Source organism: Apodemus sylvaticus, chromosome X (genome assembly GCF_947179515.1).
Source record: "Apodemus sylvaticus chromosome X, mApoSyl1.1, whole genome shotgun sequence".
Lineage (NCBI taxonomy): Eukaryota > Metazoa > Chordata > Mammalia > Rodentia > Muridae > Apodemus > Apodemus sylvaticus.
This window is the reverse complement of record NC_067495.1, coordinates 104,227,327-104,233,183: the sequence shown is the minus strand read 5'-3', so window position 1 is coordinate 104,233,183 and position 5,857 is coordinate 104,227,327. Positions and strand designations below refer to the sequence as shown.

The 5,857-nt window shown below is 42.5% G+C and overlaps 1 non-coding gene across 1 annotated transcript; it reads left to right on the top strand.

The window, feature by feature from the left end:
- Positions 1 to 967: 967 nt before the first annotated feature.
- Positions 968 to 1,074, top strand: LOC127676001 (U6 spliceosomal RNA). The gene has a single exon (XR_007975643.1). It is a non-coding gene; the product is annotated as a U6 spliceosomal RNA (small nuclear RNA).
- Positions 1,075 to 5,857: the final 4,783 nt, after the last annotated feature.

Below are 5,857 nucleotides of genomic sequence, written 5' to 3'. Positions count from 1 at the left end.
TGTAATGCCCATCCCTGGTGTCTCCACTTAATGAACTCATATTTCAAGACCCCCCAATGCTCATCTTGAGATTTTGTCACAGGCACAGTTGTAGCTCCCTCATCTATGTACACAGGAAATAGTAATCAAAGTGCATACCCTGGAAGGGCCATTGTCGTAATTCACTGACACGCATGTTTGTTCATTTAAAGCTCCCCACTGCTCTGATAAATACCATTACTGATCATATTTAGAGCTGAGGACATTGAGAGCATTTCCATTTTATATGCCATTAAACCCATGTGCTGCATTATAGTATCTATGTCACTGATGTACTGACCATATATATATACAATGGTAAACTCATAACACAGCTCAATTTCCTATCATCAAATGGTATTATAGCTATTGTAACATAGTAATGGAATACATTACTCACATGTTTGTGGTAATGTTGATATAAACTAACATAATACATAGCCAGTAGTAAAAAACTATGCTCAATGCATAATACTTGTCAGTAATGATGAATGAATGACTATGTTCCCAGCTTATATATATATACTACACTATATTTTTATCATTATTTTTAGGTATGTTGCATCTACTTATGAGAATACTTCCAAGCTGAGGGTGGAGCCTACTGGCAGAGTATACATTTAGCATCCACAAGGCCCTGGGTTCAATGAGTAAATGAAAGAAAGAAGGAAGGAGAAAAGGAAGAAGGATGGAGAGGGAGAGGGGGACATACAGAGAGAGAGAGAAGGAGAGAGGAAAGGGGAGACAAAAAGAAGGAAAGAAAAAAAGGAGTAAGCTAGCTGTAAAATAGCCTTTAACAGGCCCTTCCAGAGGATTCCAGAAGAAGGCAAAGCTATACAGAAGAGGACAAATGCTTATATGCTAGTTTCCCTTAAGATTGTTCAGTGACAGAAAATGTGGTTCATTTACACAGTGGAATATTATTCAGCTATTAAGAATGAGGACATTAGTGCTCGCTTCGGCAGCACATATACTAAAATTGGAACGATACAGAGAAGATTAGCATGGCCCCTGCGCAAGGTTGACACACAAATTCGTGAAGCATTCCATATTTTTTATTGTACTTGAGGTACTACCTCGGGCATTTAGACAACATAAAGAGGTCAAAGGGATACAAATTGGAAAGGAAGAAGTCAAACTATCATTATTTGCAGATGATATGATAGTCTACCTAAGTGACCCAAAAAACTCCACTAGAGAACTCCTACAGCTGATAAACAACTTCAACAAAGTGGCATGTTATAAAATCAACTCAAGCAAATCAGTAGCCTTCCTATACTCAAAGGATAAGCAGGCTGAGAAAGAAATTAGGGAAATGACCCCCTTCACAATAGCCACAAACAGTATAAAGTACCTTGGGGTGACTCTTACCAAACATGTGAAAGATCTTTATGACAAGAACTTCAAGACTATGAAGAAGGAAATGGAAGAAGACCTCAAAAAATGGAAAAATCTCCCATGCTCATGGATCGGCAGGATCAATGTAGTTAAAATGGCCATTTTGCCAAAAGCAATATACAGATTCAATGCAATACCCATCAAAATCCCAACTCAATTCTTCACAGAGTTAGAAAAAGCAATTATCAAATTCATCTGGAATAACAAAAAACCCAGGAGAGCTAAAACTATTCTCAGCAACAAAAGAAAGTCTGGGGGAATCAGTATCCCTGACCTCAAGCAATACTACAGAGCAATAGTGTTAAAAACTGCATGGTATTGGTACAGTGACAGGCAGGAGGAACAATGGAACAGGAGTGAAGATCCAGAAATGAACCCACACACCTATGGCCACTTGATCCTCGACAAAGGGGCTGAAAACATCCAATGGAAGAAGATAGCCTTTCAACAAATAGTGCTGGTTCAACTGGAGGTCAGGATGCAGAAGAATGCAAATTGATCCATCCTTGTCTCCTTATACTAAGCTCAACTCCAAATGGATCAAGGACCTCCACATAAAGCCAGACACTCTGAAGCTAATAGAAAAGAAACTGGGGAAGACCCTTGAGGACATCGGTACAGGGAGAAAGTTCTGGAACAGAACACCAATAGCGTATACTTTAAGATCAAGAATTGACAAATGGGACCTCATAAAATTACAAAGTTTCTGTATGGCAAAGGACACTGTCAAAAGGACCAATCCGCAACCAACAAATTGGGAAAAGATCTTCACCAACCCTACATCAGATAGAGGGCTAATATCCAATATATACAAAGAACTCAAGAAGTTAGACCCTAGAAAACTAAATAACCCTATTAAAAATGGGGTACAGAGTTAAACAAAGAATTCTCACCTGAAAAACTTCGAATGGTAGAGAAATATCTTTAAAAAATGCTCAACTTCATTAGTAAATGCAAATCAAAACAACCCTGAGATTTCACCTTACACCAGTCAGAATGGCTAAGATTAAAAACTCAGGAGACAGCAGGTGTTGGCAAGGATGTGGAGAAAGAGGAACACTCCTCCACTGCTGGTGGGGTTGCAAATTGGTACAACCACTCTGGAAATCAGCCTGGTGGTTCCTCAGAAAACTGGGCATGTCACTTCCGAAAGATCCTGCTATACCACTCCTGGGCATATACCCAGAGGATTCCCCAGCATGTAATAAGGATATATGCTCCACTATGTTCATAGCAGCCCTATTTATAATTGCCAGATGCTGGAAAGAACCCAGGTATCCCTCAACAGAAGAATGGATGCAAAAAATGTGGTATATATACACAATGGAGTACTATTCAGCCATTAGAAACAATGAATTCATGAAATTCTTAGGCAAATGGATGGAGCTGGAGAACATCATACTAAGTGAGGAAACCCAGTCTCAAAAGATGAATCATGGTATGCACTCACTAGTAAGTGGATATTAACCTGGAAAACTGGAATACCCAAAACATAATCCACACATCAAATGAGGTACAAGAAGAAAGGAGGAGTGGCCCCTGGTTCTGGAAAGACTCAGTGTAGCAGTATAGGGCAAAACCAGAACAGGGCAGTGGGAAGGGGTGGGTGGGAGAACAGGGGCAGGGAAGGGGGCTTATGTGACTTTTGGGGAGTGGGGGACCTGAAAAGGGGAAATCGTTTGAAATGTAAATAAAAAATATCGAATAAAATATATTTAAAAAAAATGAGGACATTATGAGTTTTGCAGGTAAATGAATGAAACTAGAAAAGATCATCCTGAGTGATGTAACTCAGACCCAAAAGGACATGCATGATATGTACTCACTAATAAGTACAGAATACCCAGGGTACAATTCAGAGACCTCAAGAACATTAACCAACAGAAGGGCACAAGTGCAGATGCTTCTGTCCCACTTGGAAGGAAGAAGAAAATAATCATGGGAGGCAGAGGGAGTGAAGGACCTGGGTGGCAGAGGAGAGGGGAGAAAGGGGAACATGATCAGGTATGGGGGTTAGGTAGACAGGAGAGAAGCCCTGAGGACCAGCAGAAAGAAGGGAAACAGATAACCTCGGAGTTGGGGGAGGAGGTGGGGGGACCCTCTAGAATGTACCAGAGACTCAGGAGATGAGAGATTCTTAGGACTCAAAGGGAGGGAACCTTAAATGAAATGCCCAACAGTAGAGAAAGGGAACTCGTAGAGCCCACCATCAGTAGAAAGACAGGGCATCACATGGAGGGATGGGGTTTCCACTCCACAGTCAATATTTTTACCCAGAATTGTTCCTGTCTCAAAGAATTGAGGAGACAAAAGTGGAGAAGATACTGAAAGGCAGTTCAGTGGCCTGCTCAACTTGGGATCCATCTCAAGGGGATGACTGGCACTATTACTGATGCTGTGGTGTGCTTACAGACAGGAGCCTAGCATGGCTGTCCTCTGAGAGAACCTAATGAAGAGGCCAGCTCAGAACCTTTGGCAAATTCCAACAGGCACCCCTCCCCTCCTAGAAGAGAGCAGTCATAGAGCACATAGTCACCCCTCCCCTCTGGAAGGGAAGGGCTGATTACATTCCTCAGAAAGACCACAGGGGTGACCAACTGTTGGCCACCCACAAATAAGGGACATACTTGCTACTTCATTCCCTAAGGAACAATCAGTTTGAAAGTCAGACTGTTCTGCCAATCACATTGTTCCTCATTGCTGATGCTCTATTCTGCCCCTAGAAAGTGTATAAAAACTTGCCAAATGGGCTGCTGTGAGTTGCTGCCTCTTCTTCCAGTGCAGGACAACCCCAGCATGCTGGAACAATAAATTCCTCTTGCTTTTGCATTGTTCCCTGGGGTTCCATGTGGTTTACTCAGGGGGTTCCAGGTAGCTAAGGCTCTTCAGAGTCGTATACTACCAGAAGCTGATGGTGACAGAAACAAATACTTACACCCAACCATTGGACTGAAGTCTGAAACACTTGTGGTTGAATTAGGGAAAGGTTGGAAGATCCTGAGGAGGGGTGTGACCCCAAAGGAAGACCAGCTAATTTGGACCCCTGAGAGCTCTCAGACACTGAACCACCAACCAGGCAGTATGGACTAGCTGGTCCAAGGCCCTGGCACATATACAGCTGAGGACTTCCTGGTGAGAGAAGATGCCTAACCCTCACTACCTCAATGAGAGAAGACACATCTAACCCTCCAAAGACATGAGGCCCCAGAGAGCAGGGAGGCCTGGCAGAGCTGGAGTTGGAGGGGGGCGATATCCTTTTGGACACAGGGGGAGGAGAAATGGTATAATAAACTGTGAGAGGGATGATTGGGAGAGGGGCAATGGCTGGACTATAAAATAATAGAAATAAAAGAGCATTCAGTGTGCTACAAGAGGAGGTTGAAGGCAGCAATATTAATGACCTTGACCTTATGCAAGCTTAGGATATTGAATAAATATACCTCATACTTTAACAAAGTCTTAAAAATAAATTCATATTTAAAAAATATGAAAAGCCTATAACAAAAGACATAAAGAAAGAAAATGTCCTTGTACAGCTACACATTGTGCTGGTATTCTAAGTGTTATTACAAATGACTAAAATGCTAAAAAATATATATATTTAAATAAAGATATTTTACTGTCTCACCTACCTAGGAAAATTTCCATACCTCCAAGCTCTGTTTGGTCCAGTGCCATGACAATTGAACTGGTTTTTTTTGAATGTTTGCTCTCTTATTTCCTACTCAACAATTTCATATAAGAGTACAATGAATTTTGATCAGATCTACCACCAACACTCCATCTTCCTCCTTCCTCTTCCAGTCTGACACACCCAGACATGTCATGCTCCCTCTCTTTGTTCTCTCTCTCTCTCTCTCTCTCTCTCTCTCTCTCTCTCTCTCTCTCTCTCTGTGTGTGTGTGTGTCTGTTTCTCTGTCTCTCCGTGTATCCTTCTGTCTGTCTCTCTCACTGTCTATCTGTCTTCTTTTCACTTTTTTTATTAGATATATTCCTCATTTACATTTCAAATGTTGTCCTCTTTCCTGACCCCCCCACCCAAAATCGCCTCCTGCTGTTCCCCAATCAACCCTCTCCTGCTTCCCTGTCCCAAGATTTCCCCACACTGTGGCATGGAGCCTTTCCAGGACCAAGGGCCTCTCCTCCCTTTGATGTCTAACAAGGCCATCTGCTGCTGCTTATGCATCTGGAGACATGGGTATCTCTATGTGCACTCTCTGGTTGATGGTTTTGTCCCTGGGAGCTCTGGGAGTACTGGGTGGCTCATATTGTTGCTATCCCTATGATGTGCTGCAAACTCCTTCAGCCACTTAGATCCTTTCTCTAGCTCCCCCATTGGGGACCCTGTGCTCAGTTCAATGGCTGGCTGAGTGTCCCCCTCTGTACTTGTCATGCACTAGCAGAGCCTCCCAGGTGACAGCTATATCCAGCTCTGGTCAGC